Below are 22,915 nucleotides of genomic sequence, written 5' to 3'. Positions count from 1 at the left end.
TTCTCTTCCTCCTTAACCATATGGGACTCTTCCTTTATCTCAAATACATCAAACTTGCCACTACCTCAAAGTCTTTTATTTGCTGTTTCCTTCCCCTGAACTCTCTTCACCCAAATATCTAACTGACTCACTTCCTGACTTCCATTAAACACTGCTCAAATGACATAATTATCACAAGGTCTTCTCTGGAAACTGTAAAAAAGCACCTACCACATACTTTAACCTTCCTTACTCCCTATCCTTCTTACCCAGTTTTATTTTTTCATAGAATTTTAAAATAAATGGTATATTATATATTTCTAGTTCATTAATTCACTGTTTACCACTGGAATATAAGATGCCAAGGCAAAGTATTCGCTAATTGATTTGTATGTATTATCATTAGTAAATGGAAAAGCCAGGATGTAAATATAAGCTTGATTGAAAAGCATGAATCTGTGTGTGTGTTCTGAGGTAATATAGTTTCTCGTAATTTCCTAGAGTGAAACATTTCCAATGCTTTTGTGCATTTATATCATATTGTAGCTATTTGAGCTAAAATATCACCTCTTATATATCTACATAATACTTAGAACAGTATCAAGTAATAGTTTGTATTTAGTAGTATATATTGACTGAAAGAAATTAATAAATGATTTTCTTCTGGGCCTTTTGTACAGAAATAAATTACTATTATATTAGAATATTTCTACTTTATGATACTTCTGTGCCTTAAGATCCATTCTCTTAAAATTTCTTAAGTACTCAAGAATGATTCTTGAGAAAGAGAGACAGAGACAGAGAGAGCTCCAAATATCTTCAAAGGGCCTTTTGAGGCTTTAGCTGAATACTCATCACTGCATATGTGTGAAGGAACTACTGAAGCTCATAAAAGAATGACTAGAAAAGATTTGAGAGACCAATCTCTGGATATCTCACAGGGCTGAGAAGAGTTCCTGCTCCCACTAGCCATAATGGAAAATCTCATGATTTAGGGGTATTGGGGAGGGTTTTGTTTCAATAGTGGGAAAAATTAGGCTTGTATGAAATGTTATTCTGGTCCTGCTTAACAAAGTTTAAAATCAACATCTGAAATTAATAATTAAACTCTTCCTGCTAGGTGAATCCCAGAAAAATGCTTAAGAGTTATTCATAAAAAATACCTTTACGCAATAAGGTAAAATTCACAACGTCTTGTCTCCAGTTAAAAATTACCAGGCATGCAAAGAAGCAAGAAAATGTGGCCCATATGAGGAGAAAAATCAATCCATCAAAATCAACCCAGAAATGTTGCAGATAATAGAATTAATGGAAAAGAACAATAAATCAGCTATTATACCTGGAATACATAAATGAACAGTTTATGTAGAGAGATGAAAATCAAACTTCATCTCCAGCAGACCTGTCGTACAAAAAATATGTAGTAGAAATTCCCTCAGGCAGAAGGAAAATGACAACAGTTGAATACCTCTATCTACACAAATGATGAGCATCAGAAATGGTAACTACATGGGTAATATAAAAGATTTTTAAATTATTATTTACATCGATTTAAAAAAATTAATGTAGAACAAAAGTAATATAACATATGTAGAAGTGAAATGTATGACACGTATAACACAAAATCTAGAATGCGATAAATGGAAGTATAATTTCGAAGGTTGTCATACTAAAGGGGAAGAATATAACTTGAGTGTAGGCTGTGATAAGGTAAAGATGTGAACAGTAACACTGAAGCAACCACTGAGAGAGTTAATAATCCAACCAAGGAAATTAAATTAATTTATAAACAATACTCAATCCAAAATAAGGCAAGAAAAAATAAAGAAAATGAGAATTAAGAAAATTAAAAATAAATAGAAAACAAATAGGAAAGTATTATAATTAAACTTAGTCTTATTAATAATCATATTAAATGTAAATGGTCTAAACACCAATTCATAGAGCTTTTCAGAATGGATAAAAAAAAAATGAAGAACCCACTCCATACTGCCTACAAGAGATCTTGCTTTAAATATAAAGACACAACTAGCTTGAAAGTAAAAGAATGGGAAAACATGTTAACAGTAATCAAAAGAAATCTGGAGTGTATATATTAATATTAGACAAAATGTATTTGAAAACGATATGTGAGTTAGTTCATACAGAGAATACAACTTCTAAATAATTATGAACCTAATAAAATACATGAAACAAAAACTTATAAAACTATAAAGAGAAATAGACATATCTATAATTTTAGTATAAAATTTCATACTCCTCTCACAATAATTGATAGAAAAAGTAGTCACAGAAATTGGTAAAGTTATAGGATATTTGAACATTTCAACCATTTTAACCCACTTCATATTTACTGAATGCTCCACCCAGGAAAAAGTAGAATAAACATCTGTTAGAAGTGCACCACGTACCGTACACTAACACATATATATATGGAATCTAAAAAAAAAAAAAAAGGTTCTGAATAACCTAGGGGCAGGACAGGAGTAAAGATGCAGACAAAGAGAATGGACTTGAGGACACGGGGATGGGGAAGGGTAAGCTGGGACGAAGTGAGAGAGTGGCATGAACATATACACACTACCAAATGTAAAATAGATAGCTAGTGGGAAGCAGCCGCAAAGCACAGGTGCTTTGTGTCCACTTAGAGGGGTGGGATAGGGAGGGTGGGAGGGAGATGCAAGAGGGAGGAGATATGGGGATATATGTATATGTATAGCTGATTCACTTTGTTATATAGCAGAAACTAACACGCCATTGTAAACCAATTATACTCCAATAAAGATGTTAAAGAAAAGAAGTGCACCAAGTAAGATCATATTCTGTGCCATAAAAAGACTAAGTAAATATAAAGGCCTTCATGAAAAGCTCGAACATATATCTACCGTATCTACCGTATATATCTACAGCTATTACACTCAAGTATTTACTGAAGAGAAATGGAAATGTATTTCTGTACAAAGAATTGTACACAAATGCCCATAGCTATTCAGTTGTTAATAGTCCAAACTGGAAGCATCCTAAATGTCAACAACATGTAAATAGATAAATAAATTGCACTATATCAATATAATACTTTTCAGCAATAAAAAGCAATGAATTTTTGACACACACAAAAACATAGATAAATCTCAAAATAATTATGCTGAGGCAAAGAAACCAAAGAGAGTACATATTGTGTGATTCCTATTATGTAAAATTCTAGAAAATACAAACTAACTAATAGTAACAGAAAACAGATCAGTGGTTGCTTAGGGAAAAGAAATAAGGGCAGGAGGAATAAATTGCAAAGAGGCCTGAGAAACCTTTTGGGTGTGATTAATATTTCATTTTCTTGATGTGGAGTTAGTTTTATGGTTGTACATATACATCAAAATGTCAAAGTACATATACATCAAAATGTCAAACTATACACTCTAAATATGTGTAGTTTATTGCATGTCAGTTATAACTTCAATAGAGCTGTTTTAATAAAATAGCCATCTATATGACCTCCTGAAAAACATCATTGAGGTATTTGAAATTTATACACAAAAATCTAACGAATACCATGGTCAAAAGAAATGACCAACAAAATACAGGATCACTTATTTTCTAAAGTTGCCCCTTCATTAACTTATCCAGAAGAAACAAAAATGATGGAAGGATTTTATCATGATACTTACGAAATATTCCCTGGGAATAATTCAGGCTTACAGGAACATGCTTTCATGATTTAAACTTCTAGTGATGTTAAGTGCACAGCAGAAGTAATTCATTTAATGGTTCTTCAGTGACCTAAAAGAATGAACACACCTGTCAAGGTTTCTAACCAAGTCTTATGCCAGAAGAAGGAAACTAACTGACAAAAAAAAGCTTTTCCTTTTTTATTTTCATTAACCTTCACAAAATTACAAAGGCATATTAGTCTAATGTAGTTCCAGATGTACATGAATTACATGTAGATTAACAGTGTTTATTATTTTTTTTTTGCGAATTCCTGCATCAAATTACTTTTGTTTGGGAGTTGGATATAAATTTTGCATTTCTTATAAGTAATTAAACATAGGTTTTCTTTTCTTATATTACTAATGTCCTTTGGATCTTTCATTTTAATAAGCTTGGTGACTTTTCCTTGTTTAGCTCTCATGTGCCAAATGCTGAATTCTCTAATGGAAAGATAATTAGAAGGAAAAAAAAATCCTGATGACACCAATAAGATTTCAAACAGGTTTAATAATGCCATTCTACCAATATTCAGCATATCTTTTGCTACTATATTTTAAGATCTGTATCCTATACATAAAGATGCCATAATTCAATAGAAAAATATGAGTAAATAGTGATTTAATGAATGTTTGTGGAAAAAATGAATAAAAACATTCGACTAAAGTATAAATTTCATATTTATGGTTTAGTAGGGCAGAACTGGACTAGGTATTAAAAGAACTAAATTTTGAACCATGATTTACCCTTTATAAGTTATGTGACTGAGCAGTGCAATATGCTATTACCATTCTTCTCAATGTCACAATCATTGTTTTAAGATTATTTCATAATATTTTGTTTCATGAATGTACCATGATTAACTTCAAAACTTCCCTAATTTGGGACATTTAAGTGATATCCAAGCATTACCTCCCCCACCCATAGAGTTACAAGTAGTAATATGGTAATTAGTTTTCATAGTGGTCTGTACACAGCAATATTCTCACTTCCATAACATTCATATATCAAGATAGGCCACAAATCCCATTGACGTGATAATGAGACTCATGGTCAGTCAGAAAACCAAAAGCTCCTCAAGATAGAAATTAAACAAAGCACATATGACCCAAAATGTTTCCACCTCTAATTCCCGATTCTTTCATCATCGGTCTCTCCAACACCATGTCTTTTGTTCCCTAATGGGCCATGATCTTTCATGCTTCTGTGCCTTTGCACATGTGGCATCCCCTCTCCTAGAAACCACTTCCCTACTCCTCCACTCCACGTGGCAAAATATGACTTATTTTTCAAAGTTCAGCTGAAATGTACCTTTTTGATTACTCCCCAGTTCTCCAAATTGATTTAGTTATTTCTTCCTTTGTTTTCCTCAGTTTTTACCTCTCATATAATCCTATATGCTCAATAAGACTTAGACCAGATTCTTTGAAACAACATATGTCCAGTTCTGAAGACTCACTAGTCTTGCAGCTGAATAAAAGTCAATGATTTTAGGACTTCCCTGGTGGTGCAGTGGTTAAGAATCCACCTGCCAATGCAGGGGACATGGATTTGATCCATGGTCTGGGAAGATCCCCCATGCCATGGAGCAACTAAGCCCGTGCACCACAACTACTGAGCCTGCGCTCTAGAACCTGCAAGCCACAACTACTGAGTCCGTGTGCCACAACTACTGAAGCCCGTGAGCCTAGAGCCAGTGCTCCGCAACAAGAGAAGCCACCTTGATGAGAAACCCACGCACCACAAGGAAGAGTAGCCCCCTCTTGCTGCAACTAGAGAAAGCCCATGCAGCAACAAAGACACCATGCAGCCAAAAATAAATAAATTAATTAAATAAAATTTAAAAAGTCAATGACTTTAAATTTAATTTAATTGGTGTAATGGACTGAATGCTTATACCTCCCTCAAAATGTATCTGTTGAAATCCTAAACAAATAATGGTATTATGAGATGGGGCCTTTGGGAGGTGATTAAGTGGATCCTTCATGAATGAGATTAGTGCTCTTATAAAAGAATCCCAGAGAGCCCTCTCCCCCCTTCTCCCATGTGAGAACACAGTGAGAAGATAGCCACCTATGATCCAGGAAGTGGACTCTCACCAGACACCAAATCTACCAAATCTGCTGCCTCCTTGATCTTGGACCTCCCAGCCTCCAGAACATGAAAAATAAATGTCTGTTGCTTAAGCCAACCAGTCTATGAAACTTTATTATAGCAGCCCAAACAGACATATTGGTGATTGACATCAAAAAAAAGGAGAGGAAGAGATGAGATAAGGAGGCAAAGAAAAGTTAATTATCCTACAGGGTGATTTGTCCTACAGGGTGGAGTAATTCACATTCCCTCCACACTAGTTCTTAGAATATTTTAATTTGTCAATGTAAAAATCTACTTTTTCAGAGCCTTAAAAAAAACCAAGTCAGAACTTTTTCTTCAGTGACCACCAAATGAGAAAAAAAAAAAAAAAAAAAACAGAAAACTATCCTCTAACATTGAAATCAACAGTGCAGAATCCTGGGGGTGAAAGTGAGGCTGAAGGTGGGGGACAGAGCAGGGGAGCAGAAACATGATTATAGACCACAGACAAGCTTGCCTTTTCCTATCTTTCAGGAGAATGTGAGTGTCAAGAACAAAGACTATAATATTAGTAACTGGACTTCGGAGTATGGAGAGAGGATTAATGGGTATGATTATTAGGGCAAGCAATGACAGTTATTTCAATTAGCACAGGCACCAATAAAAATAAAATTAGAAATAAAAAGAAGACAAAATCAACGTGAAATTAACAGAAGTAGCCGCTTCCACTCTTACATGTCAAGAGTGTAACCTTACTGGTTTCTGAGCTGATAAACTGTCCTCAGAGTTGTATACTTTGCTTTACAAATAGCAATAAATAGGTCTGCAGTTTAACCCAAATCTTTAGTAAAACAAGTTTACATTTATTTTTATAATAAGCTTATTATTTGTTTCTGTCTAGAGTACCTATTTAAGAACCAAATAGATTTAAGGTTCTTAACACCTAAATGTATAAGACCAAATCTGATGACTGCAACCATACCTCAGAAAAAGCCAATTGCCCCTAATTTGGTAGATAGTTATGGAAGACCTGAAAATTGATTAGGTGCAGTTATGGAAGCCTGAAGGAGTTTCCCAGGGGAAGCCATATATCTAGATAATTCCCAAGAAACTTGAGTTTCATAAGAAATTATTACTGAAGAGTGTTGGGATCTAATGGTATTTATTATATTAACAGAAAACACATAAGCTCTATTTGTAGGTCAGAAATTAAGATGGGAAACAAGGAAGTCTGCTTCTTCTTAGAGAATCTTACAGTACAGATCTTACAAAGTACAGAAAATCTCAAGTCTGAGATTTAAATTTCTATCTGTGTTCTGAAAAATACCGAGTCAAAGTCATATGCTGCTAGGAAAAAGTGGTCAAAATGTGAACCTTAGAAAAGGAGTATTGCATATTTATGGAGAATAAATTTTATACTGTAAATTATAAATAATGTACTATAAATTAATTTAATATGGTAATGTTTTAAGTACATTTCTCTTTATTATGTATTACATAATACATTTTAATATAGGAAGATAATTTCTTATTTAAAGTTTGGCCATCCATCAAGGATTAAAGTCTTTTTAAAAATCTGCCTTTTTGGTACATGTTTTTTCTTAAATCTCAAGATAATGTATCTGTATGTCAAAAACTATCAAATACCTACAGTTTTACATGGTTTAACCCCCAAATAATAATCTAATGAATATAACTGAAAGCACAATAAAAATAATTTTAGAATACATAAAAAGAAATTGCCCTCCAAGGAGGACAAAATGAGAATGCTGAGGCAGCTAAACTGAATAATTACAGAAAGCCAAAGGCCAAAATATGTTGCATATTGCATTAGTATTTATAACATATTCTAAAACTGAATTGTATAGCTGAGCCCATGGGTTGCATTTTAAAGAAAGAAAGAACCTACTAAAGATCAAATTTTCAGCATTTCCTCTGCTTAGGGATTTAGTCACAAAACTGTCAATATCATCGTCTAATCAGCATCAACAATATGAAACATTTGTATTTTACATATTATGTCATGAAGTTGTTCATAGTAAATCTCTCAGTGATAATGGATTCCAAAGTGTCAGTTATGTTAAACATATTTTCCTCATATACTATAAAACTTATCTGCAAACATAAGAAAATTATACCATGAATTGTGTTAAAAATTGGCTAACCAGTTGTTTTATAAATCAAGTCATTCATATTATGAGAAAATAGAAATTGAATTTCAAATAATAAAAAGTATATATTTGGGGGTTTTTGGTTACATACAGTTTAAGAAGATCTTTTAACCATAAATACACAGTTTGTCTTTCACCTTACATGTTTTAATTTGAGCTAGCCGCAAAGGACCTCTCTTAAAATGTCCTAGGAGGGATATTCTGTTTTATTTTCACTATATTAAAGTTTTTCAAAGTTTTTCTTTTGCCATGTCTACAAGAAGGAATCCCATTACACAGCTACAGGAAGAAAGACAGGATGTGAGAGAGAGGGCAAAGTAGGAAGGAGACCTTCTGAAGTCAGGTTGCTTTCATAGGCAAAATGTTCCTTCATAGAAGTAAAAATGGTGAAATTATGGTGATATGTCACATTTATCTAGCACTCAATTTTCAAAATAATTTCTGTACTCTACCTTATGTGCAGAGAGGGTTAGATGTACAGTACGTTATCAAGTATCAAATGTCAACATGGCAAACGACAGACAAGGCACTGGACCGAGATACAAAACAAACTAATAGGTAGATAAGTAGGTAGGTAAGTGATAGAGGAGATTTCTTCTAGAGCCTATCCTAGGACATAAAAATTGGTTTGCCTAGAGCATGAATTAATGCTATATGTTTTTATATACTATATGATTATATGCAGTAATACACAGTTAATTTTCTACATTATGTTTTAACACTTTATACTCACATGTAACAGTTATTTTCTACCCCCAAAATTAGAGTACTCTTGGCATTAATAATTAACCAAGGCTATCTAACACAAACACATAGCATAACCCAGTCTTCATAATTAAACATTAAATCCAAAAAATCTATTTATAATTGATTATAAAAGATTTTAAAGTTTTCCATTTATAAAATTTATCACAAATATCTTAGAATATTAGAAAATTTTACCTTAAGAGACTAACTTTAAAAATAAAATTACAATTTTTACTGTCATAGATAAGAACAAGTAAAATACTCTTTCACTCAGGAACACAGCATTTGTTTCCCAAGTTCAAAAAATAAGAATATTATTTCAATAATTTCCACATTTCATAGATTCAATTTTTTATTGTAACATTTCTGGGGAATTTGATCTGTCACAAATCTGAAAATATACACTAATTTGATAAATCAAGTTCTCGATATATTTTTCTATGATGCCCCACTGACCTTTAGAAAAGGTATGTTATTTTCTTTCTAACATCTTATCTGATCTTGAGAAGAACATGAGTAAAACACAAAAAGGCTTTGCACTCTGAATTTCAAGGTGACATTTAAGACTGACATCCAGCTAGCAGAAGACGATCTCAAAATTTTTTCCTTGTCCCATGGGGATAAGCAAATCATTAATATGAGAAGGTATCAGGCTATTAAGTGCTTTAAATGTCAACAATAAAACTTTAAAATCAATGCAAACCCTGACAGGAAGCCAATATGAAAACTGGAGGACAAAAGTGATGTAGTTTGAACAGGTAAGTAGCCTCACACTGTGTGAATGAACTGAACCTTAGAGACTGATTTATCAAGAAATCGAAACATCAAGATGTTGAACCAGTCCAGGCTCAGTGATTATCACATTGCAGTAATTTCAGCGCCATTTACTCATCTTTGCTCTACTCAAATGATGTGCTATAGAAGATAACTAGTTCTTAATAGATTTTAATCATTTTACACTGAAACCAATGACTAGACTCAAATTAACAGCAACACTAACCTTCATCCCAGCTTACCCTTCCCCCTCCCCATGTCCTCAAGTCCATTCTCTATGTCTGAGTCTTTATTCCTGTCCTGCCCCTAGGTTCTTCAGAACCTTTTTTTTTTTTTTGATTCCATATATATGTGTTAGCATACGGTATTGTTTTTCTCTTTCTGACTTACTTCACTCTGTATGACAGACTCTAGGTCCATCCACCTCACTACAAATAACTCAATTTCGTTTCTTTTTATGGCTGAGTAATATTCCATTGTATATATGTGCCACATCTTCTTTATCCATTCATCTGATGATGGACACTTGGGTTGCTTCCATCTCCTGGCTATTGTAAATAGAGCTGCAATGAACATTGTGGTATGTGGCTCTTTTTGAATTATGGTTTTCTCAGGGTATATGCCCAGTAGTGGGACTGCTGGGTCGAAGTGAGAGAGTGGCATGGACTTATATATACTACCAAATATAAAATAGGTAACTAGTGGGAAGCAGCCACATAGCACAGGGAGATGGGCTCGGTGCTTTGTGACCAACTAGAGGGGTGGGATAGGGAGGGTGGGAGGAGACGCAAGAGGGAGGAGATATGGGGATATATGTATATGTATAGCTGATTCACTTTGTTATAAAGCAGAAACTAACACACCACTGTAAAGCAATTATACTCCAATAAAGATGTTAAAAAGAAAATAGTAACATTAGCCTTTGCACAATATTTTATAGTTCACAGCATTCTTTATCAAATAGAATTCTACATGATCAAGGAACAAGGAGATTCACAATTGAAAGAATATATTTACACACTTACTTTTGTGCTATTATTATGATAATGAACTTGAAATTGTTGAATACAAATGTTAAAAAGTGAGAGTTATATGGTTCTAAAAGTTACTCCTGGTGTGCAAAATTTATGGAGAATAGTTCCAATTCCTTTTCAATATATTATTTTCCATTTCATACCTTATGTAATCATAATAATAGAATCAATAATATTAGTAACAATAGCTAACACTAACTGTCCATTTATTGTGAGACATGTATTGACTGATTTAATCACCATTGTTACTACCCACATTTTACAGATGAGGAAACTGAGGCAGAGAAAACACGAAGTGACTAAGATTTCACAACCTGTAAATGTTAGAACTAGGATTCTGACCCCAGAAACTACTATATCACATTTGTCGTATATACACACACTATTTTAATATATATGCTAATGTATTCATATGTGTGTGTTTGTGTGTTAAACTTGAAAATCATGATATAATTGTCATATTGCAAATAGTAAAAAAAAAAAAAAGCAAAGTGAGAAGTAAATATAGTCTGCAAAAACTACCACCCTTTTCTTAGTAAAAAAAATCTTTTGATGCCAGTGTTCATACACAAGTGACTAATGCATACATCATTCTATTGGGCTTTGCTTTATTGCTCTTTGCAGATATTGGGTTTTTTTGTTTGTTTTTTTATAAATTGAAGGTTTGTGGCAACGCTGCTTTGAGCAAGTCTGTAGGCAGCATTTTTTTTCTGACTTTGTGTCTCTGTGTCACATTTTGGTAATTCTTGCAATATTCCAAACTTTTTCATTACTATTATATTTGCTATGATGATCTGTGATCAGTGATCTTTGATGTTACTACTGGAAAAAGATTAGGACTTACTGAAGGCTCAGATGATGTAATAAAGTAGTTTTAAATTAAGGTATGTAGGTTTTTTAGACATAATACTACTTAACAGACTACAATGTAATGTAAACATAAATTTATACATACTGGGAAACCAAAAAGTATGTGACTCGCTTTATTGCAATGGTCTGCAACCAAACCTGCCATATCTCCAATGGATGTCTGTATTTCAAATGTCAGTGACTGGAAAAGTAGTTCTGTGGGCTTTTTTTCTTTTCTTTAAAGAACCCTACGGAGTGTGCTTGCATTTATTACATAGGATTGGGTAACTGCAAAACACACAAAACTCCTCCAGGTGTACTTACATAAGCCTTTGTTAAAAGTAAAGGATGTGGTACAACAGAAGAACGTGCAGGCAACTGTCCAGGGCTTCCAGCCCCAGGGTCCTTTCTCAGTCAGATAGAATGTACTTTGTTTTCATATTATAAACTGCCATCTTATGTACCAAGTACCTTGATTTCAAGAGAACTCAGGGAAAATTTACTCAGGGTAGAGCTCAGGGTCTTTCATAACCTGCTACTCAGGTAAAAAGAGCCAGGCTGTGTAACCAATTAAAACAAGTACAAGGGCTTCCCTGGTGGCGCAGTGGTTGAGAGTCCGCCTGCCGATGCAGGGGACACGGGTTCGTGCCCCGGTCCGGGAAGATCCCACATGCCGCAGAGCGGCTGGGCCCGTGAGCCATGGCCGCTGAGCTTGTGCGTCCAGAGCCTGTGCTCCGCAACGGGAGAGGCCACAACAGTGAGAGGCCCACGTACCACAAAAACAACAACAACAACAACTACAACAAACAGGTACAAAACATCAATATAAATGTTTCTATACAGTGTAGACAACCCGGCGCCTCCAGGAAGTTTGAACTTTTAACATCACATTACGTATCACTAATTAATACATCTCATCCTTACCTTGGCCAAGGATCAGTTGCAGATTTCCAGGCATCCACAGACATAAGTGTAAAGCTTTCCTAGTCCAGTTGTAAGATAACAAGATCTAACACAGAGCCCACTGTTGAGTGAGGCAATTTATCGACCAAGTGCTCAGAAAGTACCAGGGGCTCTCTGGACACTTAACTAAAACAATAACTTCTCTCTCTTTTGGTTCCATGTCCTGTTACAAATATACCACCCTCCTTTGGAAGGAGTGATGGCAAAATTAAGAAGTCGGTATTTACTACAGATCTAAGGGTGGGGGCAATGCCCACAGTCAAAAAAATGAATGACAAAGTGAAACCCATTAAAGAGAGGGGAAAAGTGAGAACATGGGAGAGAGCACCCTACGCTGGGGTTGGGAGATCAACTTCAATGCCCCTTTTCTTTGCTTCTTAGACAGATGCAGACACAAAACTAGATGATGGAATTATCAATAGAAAGAGACAAAGCATGAGACAACCCATCTGAGCAAGCTGGAAACTGAATATTCACTTATTGTTCAGAAACTGTAACATAAAATTCATGCTGTTCCAGTGTGATTAGTGCCAATATAAATTATGTGACAGCTCAGAAGCATAATTTTTCCTAGATGTAGAAGAGGAGTTACAAGTCAGAATGTTGTTATGGTCACTTTTTCTCTGCACTGTATGTAATAAACATGTTGCATTCACCACAATCCCTACCTTAGGATGCTAACTATATGTTACAAATTGACTCTACGTTATTTATTTATTGCTGATGTGGTAACCTTATTATGCATCTGATAAATATTATAACAATCCTTTTTATTTTAAAATAAATATAAAGTGAAATTCAAAGACAGTGAGGCTTTTTCCCCTATCGTTAGGGCTGGGTAGCTCTATAAGTGTTCAAGCCTATTGTTCAAGTAGGTGGAGGCTGATGGAGGTGGTAGACACATGTAGGTGGTATGCATGGAGAAACTAAAATGGAGACACACGATCCTTTAAAAAGAGTGAAATGTGCAGTCAGACTATCATCTCTACTGTTACTTATAATATGAATTATATCTTTTATAGTATATCTTCCAATGAACTTGTTATATATCTTAAAGGAAGCTGAAAGTGTTAATATCAAGATTCATACTGACCAAAACAGCTATGATAAAAGCAGCAAATTGTCTTTACTGCTATAAAATTTCCATATCCTCATTCATATCAAACCTGAACGTGAAACAGCAGGACATCAAATTACTTTTGCCTTCCTACAGCCACTCATGTGAAGTTTATGAAAAAGCTTGAATACTGATCGTGCTACAGGGAGTGTGCAGAAATGAGTCTTCTAAAGTAGTGCTTATAATCAGTGAGCTACATCTTTTACTATCATCCGTTCATGCTGATATCTTCTTGGTAAGTAATTTTCTATTTCTGACTTAACTCTTTATAGCTGGGGTTGAGAGCCCTACAGAAGTAGTCAGTGGAGATCCAAACAGTAGAAAGTAGAAGAATGGGTAGAAAATCATCCAGGAAATGCACATGAGGGATATATATTAGTAAGTAGTGGGCATCCATCCACAAAGACTGGAGTATGAGGCAGAAGTCATGGTCTCTCAAAAACATTAGATACTTTGGAGAAAATACCAACCTCCCTTCCCCGGTGAGCAGAAGCCAATTTGGTTTTGATCAGGAACAAAATCTGGGCAAGGGAGTAGATGAGGTAGGTTTGGTTGTTGTTGTTTGTTTTTGGGTTTTTTTTTATAGTAGGTTGGAGGAAAGATGAAATGAGTCATCTTGCCTGGGTCAGAGGGTCAACAACAGAGATGGACTGATATATTGAATGTGGTAGGATGGTGAGAGAACAAAACCTAGATCCCAGTTGAAGGGTCTACAGCAGAACCAGACAAGTTAGTAAGGCTTTAGGAAGTACAGCAGGGGTTTAACAGAGGAAAATGTAAGTTGAAAGTTGGAGTAGGAAGACTTTATTAAGTACCTTGGATTGTAAAGTAGCTGTGAATAGAGCTGAGAGTAAGGCAAGACTGATGTCCCAGAGAAAGTGGAAAACTAATGTGGAGTTAATTACAGGAGAGGAGGCAGAGATCAGGTTACTGGAAGCACAAAATAAACTGAGACTAAAGTAAAAGAGCTATTTTAAAAATATTACTTACAGTAATATTAAGAATAAGTAAAACTAGTCACTTATACTCCACCCAAGGACTCTCTGACAAATTGTTCCTGCCTTTAAGTAGCTATTTCAAAACAAGAGGAATTCCTTTAAAGATGGAGAAATTTTAGAGCGCTCATTTCCAAAACAATACAGTCATTCATTGTTAAGTTGGAAAGAATTTCTTAAAGATGAATGTCTCAGATACATATGCTTGCATCATTTCTAAATAACATAATCATATTTAGGAAATACGTTTGCCACAAGACTGAACATGAAAGTGTCTGTAATTATCTACAGATACAATAGTATGGAAAAAAATAAGGGACACACCCAGACTTGAAGATCCAGGAGAGTTTGTATCTGTTTTAATTGTCTTTTTACCCTGGAGTAATATTGACTTGGGACAGGTACAGTAATATTGACTTGGGACAGGTACAGTAATATTGACTTGAAAATGGCTTACCATTTTCAAAATGTTTCACAATTTTAATGCCATTTTAAAGTTCTTCTTTTAAATATGTGGCAAGCTTGAAATTGCAAAACCAAACTATCAATAAGAGAAGGATAAAAGCCATAAGAGCCAAACTAACAAAAAAGCTATCTTTGCCATCTTGTACTTTTGTTACAGAGAAAGAGAAGATAATGTGTAAAGATCATCTGAGATGAAGACATTAAGAAAGGGATAATTAAATGGAAGCATCTGAAATACATCTGGTAATTCACTAAATACAGTATTCTGTTTTAAGTAAAGACATACATGATGCTCTAGAGTGGTGCTTGAGATGTGGCTACTGGAACTGAGGAAGTGAATTTTAATTTAATTTAATTTTAAATAGCTACCTATTGAACAGCATAGGTATAGAGAAAGTAAAAGTTGATCTCTAAACAAAGAGAGGAAACGTTGTTTTCTTCATGTAGCACTTCATTTAAAAGTTGAGAGAAAAAATTTGAAAGCATCTTACAACATGCTCAAAACTCTCAAAATAAACTGAAATTAGTAGAAAGAGTGGTTTAAGTCAAACATACATGTCAAAAAGTGAGTATTTTGCTATATACTCGCATATATGGGATTATAGGAACATTTTATAGAATGGTCAAACATCAAAAGAGAGTATAAAAATTTAGAAAATATGAGATATCAACATTAACACCATTGCATTTATTTTGTACATAGTTTTTGTGAAACACACCTGCTGATCCTAGCTCTGTTATGAAGCTATTAGGGCAATATCATTACACAGTAGTTTAAACGTTCCCAAAGTTACAAACTGTCCATCTAAAACCTTCAATCTTACTCGAAATTGATATCTTTATTTAAGCAACAGCTCTTGATTTTTCACTATATGCATACCTTTGTACCAGGTAGTGATGGGAACTGCAAGAAAGAAAGAAAGAAAGAAAAGAAAAGGAGGGAGGGAGGGAAGGAGAAAGAAAACTAGAAGATATGGAGCATTGGTTCCAAGAAGTATTTATAATCTAAGTAGGAAGCCAAAATTTACACATCTCAAATGTTTGATGAACTCCTTAAAAATGGCATCAGTAATAAGGAAGTGATATACAAAGTATTTGGGAGGGTTTGCAAGCTGTAGCAGTAGGAGACATAGCTGAGTGCTTTAAAAAAATGAGAAATGGGGGTGAACAAACAAACAAAGAAACCCTGGGTCTTTTAAAGCCTCAAATGCAGATACATGTGTACTTCAGCATGAGTACAAACACCGATGAAACAGTCCATCCTCCATAATTTATCTTTCTATAATCTGCCTTTGACCTAAACACGAAATGGTGAAATCTGATTAGAGTTGACAGACATTGAAGTGAGAAATAGGGTGGGTGGTTATTGTTCCTTTAAGTCTTCGTTCCTTTGTTTTGTTTTTCCACTTAAAGCACAAGCAGCCAAGGTTATGTTGTGACTGAAATGCCTTTCAGTGAGCCCTCTGCCTGACAATCCCTATCACCGAAACTTTGTCTCAGATCTGAATATAAAAACCCATGTTATTATTAGGTTGAACCGTTCAAAATTGCCGATACTCAATCATTTCTTTATCTACAAAAATGTCAGTTTCAAATATTGCAACTTATAGAATCAGTAGGTGCAATTCAAAGAATCTTGATTTTAATACTAATAATCAGAAAAACAAAATTATACATTATTGTTTCAAACAGAATATTGAAATAAAAGCAGTTTTTATTTTTGTATAACACTGTAAATTTTATTATTAAAAAATAGAAAATATTCCAACATGTTCTCAATTTCTTGTCTAAGTCCTGCTTTCGTTTGTTTGTTGTATAGTTTAATACTCCCTCCTTCATAAAAGAAAGACCTCAGTTTCCTAAAAAACAAAACTAACCAGTTTCTTTGGAACTTCAACTTTCTTAACTGGATCATCTACTCCTTAACAATATTTTTTTAAATACTGTAATACATTGTGAAGTATTATCAAATGTCAGTAATTTAATAACAGAGGAAACCTTTTAGCTAAAAAATAGAGTTAAAAATATTTAAGGAGTGGTAATTCATACATCACAAATATGAAAAAATCTTCAGGAAATATTAAATGACAAAAGCAAGGCACAGAACAGTGTATGGTTTGCTATCTTTTGAGAAAGAAAAAAGAGAAAATAAAACTATATCTATAAAAATGCTAACAGCATACACAATAAACTAACAACAGTGATAAAAGGATGAAAACAGGAGTGGGAGGAAAAATAATAACTGTGTATCTTTTTATACTGTTTTGATTTTTTGAACCATGTGAATGTACTACCTACTCAAAAAATTAAATTAAGGGCCTCCCTGGTGGCGCAGTGGTTAAGAGTCCGCCTGCCGATGCAGGGGATACGGGTTCGTGCCCCGGTCTGGGAGGATCCCATATGCCGCGGAGCGGCTGGGCCCGTGAGCCATGGCCGCTGGGCCTGCGCATCCGGAGCCTGTGCTCCGCAACGGGAGAGGCCACAACAGTGAGAGGCCCGCATACCGCAAAAAGAAAAAAAAAAAAAAAATTAAATTAAATGTTAAAAAGTATATAAAATAGGCACCAATTTGCCCTTGTATTGTTTTCAAAATAAGAGTACAGTAGTTACAAAGATGCCTGGGTTTAACTATAGCAGCAATTTAGGAAAGAAATTCTCAAAAATGTTAGGTAAAAGATAACTAGTATATAGTAAGCAGTTCTTAAACTTTATTGTGCATAAAGTATCCCAGATGCTTTGCTAAAAAATCCATAATCTCGGGGCCTAACTCTGATTATAAATGACCATGTTTGAACTAGAGTTTAAGAACGTACATTTTAACAAACCCTAGGTAAGGGTCATGTAAAAATTGATTGACCCTACTCTGAGTAACCTTGTTTTAATGTTAGGGTATCTAATATCTTAAAATTTTATGCTATTACAACATTAAAAGATTCTCAAATATACTAAAATGGTATTTCTGAAAATAGTAACTTCCTAACAGGCATTATTTTCCTTTTTAAATTTGATATAATTTTATTGTGTTCATTAGTTAATTTAAAAAGTTATTTGTGGGCTTCCCTGGTGGTCCAATGGTTAAGAATCCATCTACCAACGCAGGGGACATGGGTTTGATCCCTGGTCTGGAAAGATCCCACATGCCTTGGAGGAATTAAGCCTGCACACCACAACTAACTGAAGCCCGCATGCCTACAGCCTGTGTTCTGCAACAAGAGAAGCCACTGCAATGAGAAGCCCGTGCACTGCAAAGAAGATCCAGTACAGCCAAAAATAAAAAAATTAAACAAATAAACTAAAAAAAATTTTTTAAATCATTATTTGCAAGTCCAAAGTTTTCTTTATATTTAATATTAACTGGTAATTTTATATAGTAAACCATAAGAAGATACTAAAGAACCTTGCAGGTTTATCATTAAAAACAAAAACAAACAAACAAAAAGGCTCCATATCAATTTTAGAGTGCATTTCAAACTTTTTAAAAGTGGATTAATGGATATTGTTAATCTTTGTGATCACTCATCTTCTGAGCCTCATTTCTGTTTGGGAAATTCTCTACTTTGTGAGTTTTGTTGACAGGCAGAAACTACCTTTTAATACAGAAGCTGAATACTCTTTTTTTCAAAACAGTATTTAGAACTGCAACCAAACTTCACTCAGGTTCAGGGTCACAAAAAGAAGAAACTGCATTGACTGCATGGCCTCCAAGTCTGGTTCTCTGGCCCTACCAGACAGGGAGCTACCCAAAATCCTTTTAATATACTCTTTTTCTGCTTAAAAAACCAGAAATATGTTGATTCTGATTTTTTTTTTTTTTAATGTCTAAGAACCCTAGCTGATACCTGTGGGCTTAGGTTTGAAAAAGCAACTGAAATATCACATAGAAGAAATAAGACTTAACAGCAGTTCATGCAAAGGAAAACTAAACATAGCTGATTTCAACTTAATACAAGTCAACAATGCTAATGTGCTTGTCCCAAAATATTCATACAGACTTGGGGAGGGAGGCGGCACTGAAAGGATAGAGACCAGGACAAGAGAAAAAATGTTAAGACGGATTCTACAGCTCTGCCCGGGCCTGTGCACATTTGGTGCAGAGTCTTAGGCTCTGGGTCCCACTTCTTAGACAAACCTTTATAAATGTGTGTTTCCAGTGAAAGGCTTGAAAATTATATCTTAACTGTCAAAGCAAACAGATATTTAGCAGCTTATAGACAAGATTTGATGAAGGATATAAGAGCATCATCTTTCAATAATAATACAGAGATTTTCCAAAGAAATTAGAAATTCAAACTGGTACCAATGGGGGTATTGTCACAGGATATGATCTCATTGTGAGACTTGACAGTTAAAGCTACATAAAGAAATAATAGAATTCAATTAAAGAAATTAATAGCAACAATAGAGGCCTAATGATAACTTCTCAGCATGTTCAGAGGACATATGTTACCATGTAATGAAATTTACTTAATAAACCCCAAACCTAATTGTCTATTTACTTTGTCTACTTTACATTGTATTTCACCAGAAGATATTTTACTCAAAGGCTTTTGCCACAACACTGGAAATGAAAAATAAGCTTATAAATCCTTCCCATCGTACTAGTGCTGAGGCCACGAGCAGCCATTGTCATTACAAAGTGACAAGTTCAGTCCACACAGACCATCTGTAAGTTTTTAGGATGAGGTAAACGGCTTCTGAAATAGTCATGTAGAGTACAGTTCTGGAGGATCTATGAACGGTTTGGTACATGAGATTTCATTGGAGGAGGCAGTGTCACTATGTATAAGGTGATGGGCAGGACTCAAGAGTAGTAGGGCTTCAGCCAATGGAGAGGGCACTTGAAAGGTATGGCTGAGTGACTCACAAAACTGAAAGTGGAAAGTGTGAAATACAAAGAGAGATGTAATTCAGCAGCTAACGTTGGAAGCCAGCGGCACTCATTGAGATACAAAATGTTGGGATCTGCTTGTGAGTAAAGGGGTAATATGGGGCTCCAAAGATCAGTGTTGAGATCCATGACCTGGGACCTGGGTTCTGTTATCTGGACATGTGAAAAATCCAAATTCGTGGGAGGATCAGAGATTCAAAACCAGGTTTAATTCTTACGTGCCTAAGTCAAAGAGTGCAGATGAGATAAACTTGCAGAGTCATGGACACCACTGGATTCAGGAATGAGCCCAGAATTCTTACCAGCACTTAACGCACTCCTTTGATGATCTCATCTAGTTCCATGATTTAAAAACTATCTCTGTGTTTATAAATGTATCTTGAGGCCTTTCGTGTCCTCTTAATTCCAGGCTTCCCTTGGATATTTAACATGTATTTCAAATGCAACATATCTAGAACTCCCAATTTCCATCTCCATAGTTCTATATATTAATTCAAATAAGAACAACGGTTTTCCCTATAGAGAGTTCTGTATGGTTTTCCATCAGTGGCAGTACCAGAATTTCCATACAGGTGTCCCTTTGGAAAAATAATCTGATTGGAAAGGGGAGGTTGGCTAGGGAATTTGAGAAAGATGTTTTAGAAGCATTGGCATTTCATTGACATTTTCACTCAAATTGTATATTTATTTTAGTGACGAGAGATTGGGGTATGATATTGAGATGCTCCCTATCTGCAGCCACCATTTTGCATACTTGAATGAATTACCATTGAACTTAAAATAAATGAAGTATTACATTTTATAGTTTCCCGGGCACTATTTGTGCTGGCCTCTTGCCTCCTTCTCTGATGTCATCTTGATCCACCATCCATCCCCTGCTTCACCTTTGCCAATTACATTCCAGCTAAAATACATGTGTTGCTCACAATAGACCTCAATTTTTTTCAGCTTTTTTAGTATTCCAAGCACATTCCTGGTTCAGGACCCTTCCACGAGCTGTTCTATCTGCTTGGATTACTTTTCCTTCCACTTTTTGAATAGCTGTCTCTGCCTTGTTATTTAAGTCCATTTCATTGTCACCTCTTTCTCAGAAAATGTTTCCTAACCATCTCATCTGAACTCTCTTTTCTCCCTCATCTAATATTCAAACCTGCAATTTCTATCATATCACTTTTTTTGTTCATCTTAGCAGTTATTTATTTTTGTGTTAACTAGTGAATTTTTGTATTTCTCTGTCAGAATGTAAGCTTCAAAGACAAAGAGATGGTATATATCAGATTTAACACTAGACTCCCAAAATCTAAAATAGTAGGTGTTCGATAAACATGTGTAGAAAGACTAGAAAAAGCAAAAGTAGGTAAATATGCAAAAGGATAGGTAAATCAATTTTTAAACATTAAATACAAGTTATTACAATGTTAACATTTTATTTAAAAGGAAGGAGTAAGAATTGAAACATTGTAGTGTCAGAAACCCTTTGATCTGTGTTAAAGGTAAGGGGTAACCCCTGATATTTACTTGGTGACATGGTACCCATTACTTGAACATCTCTTCAGCATATCATTTCACACAGGGTAACCGTGAAGTATTTCCTACAAATGGTTGCAGTCAAATGTCTATATATTTAGTTTCTCATTGTTATATACTATAAATTGACTTTTAACTTATGATTAATCTTCCTTTGACAATAATTTTTAGTTACTAACAGATAAGGGGTTTTTCTCCACACCTTGTCAAGAAGTTAATTACATGAAAATATTTTAAATATGTAACTGGTAGTTCTATTTTAACACACTTTGCTTAAATATTTTTAAGTGAAATAAGCATAATTTATCTGTGAAGAGAAATATGCTAGAATGTTTCATGAATGTTTCCATAAAATTGTGGTTTATATACTAAGTTTTCTCAAAAGAAGGGTAATCATTGCCATATATTGTATTTTGAAAAATGAATATATTCAGCTGATCCCAGAAAACATGGATTATAATATAATTACACATAATATTACTGACTTAAAATTGTCCCAGGCTCATAGAAAAAGGAATATTGTTTCAAAAGGAATCCAATTCAATAGATTTTCAATACAGGGCTTTCTTATTGTCTTCACATGAGCTATTGAAGAATTCTCACTGGGAAATAAGTAGACATTAACAGAGCCCCGGCAATGAAAAATCCATTTAGACCACTTTAAATATCATAGTAGATGTTATTAGACATTTATAAAGCGAATCATGTCAACCCTCAGGAGTTCAGATTTATTCATTTTACATAATAAAAATACAACTTTCCATGAAAATTTGATGCAATATAAGAAATCGTTCTGAAAATTCAGTTTCCCTAATTTAAAAAATTCCAATTGACTTACACCTTCCAGTAGAAATATTCATGAAGTTGTCAGTTTGTGTAAGTTGCATGAGAAAGATGATATAAATTTTCAGAGAAGGCAAATTTAACATACCATTTATAACAACTTTTCTTAAAGCCCTAGTCTAAATATTCTATTTCTCATATTCACATTTCTTAAAATCCAATCCTGATGAGATACAGATTAATAAGAGTTATAGCTAAATATGTTTAATAACTCTTATGTTAATTTAATTTGATGAAAGCTAGTATACTGCAGCAACTAGAGTTATTTTACAAAATTCAAATTCCTAAGGGACGTCCTTTTAGACTCTCTATCAAACAATAAAACACTGATCACTATATGCTAATAGACAATGTCTTAGTTCAGCGCTGGTTTGTTTAAGTATTGGGAAATAGCAATCCTCCTCTTCTCTACTGTCATTTAGAGGAAAATGTCAAAATTATATAGTGAATAAATGATTTATAAAATGTTTTTCTACTGTCTACTCTCTTTAAAGGATGATAGCATTCCTGAACTAGAATTAGAAAATCTGAACTCTAGTCCCCAAATCATCTTTTAATACATTACTCTGAATAAATAACTTTAGCTTTCTGTGCTTTCCTCTTTTTACCTATAAAATGGTGACAGCCACATTGTCCTTTTTAACTCATAAACTCTTTTAGTGGTAAAATTAATTTTAGGGTCAAATCGTGTCTATGATTTATTAAAGGAGACATAGGCACAATCCATGAAGAATTTGCTGTTTCAATGATAAAAAAGGAGAAGACATTATTTTGGATACTGA

At 34.3% G+C, this 22,915-nt stretch overlaps 1 long non-coding RNA gene across 1 annotated transcript in view; it reads right to left on the bottom strand.

The window, feature by feature from the left end:
• Nucleotides 1-3,677: 3,677 nt before the first annotated feature.
• The window catches only part of LOC132498743 (uncharacterized), a 55,511-nt gene continuing 36,273 nt past the window's right edge, over nt 3,678-22,915 (bottom strand). Inside the window, exon 3 of the long non-coding RNA XR_009533795.1 lies at nt 3,678-3,756. This is a non-coding gene — a long non-coding RNA (uncharacterized LOC132498743). The remainder of the gene's footprint in view (nt 3,757-22,915) is intronic.

This window comes from Mesoplodon densirostris, chromosome 11, assembly GCF_025265405.1.
Source record: "Mesoplodon densirostris isolate mMesDen1 chromosome 11, mMesDen1 primary haplotype, whole genome shotgun sequence".
Taxonomy (NCBI): domain Eukaryota; kingdom Metazoa; phylum Chordata; class Mammalia; order Artiodactyla; family Ziphiidae; genus Mesoplodon; species Mesoplodon densirostris.
The sequence above is the reverse complement of the archived record's forward strand: the minus strand, read 5'-3'. Positions and strand labels throughout refer to the sequence as shown.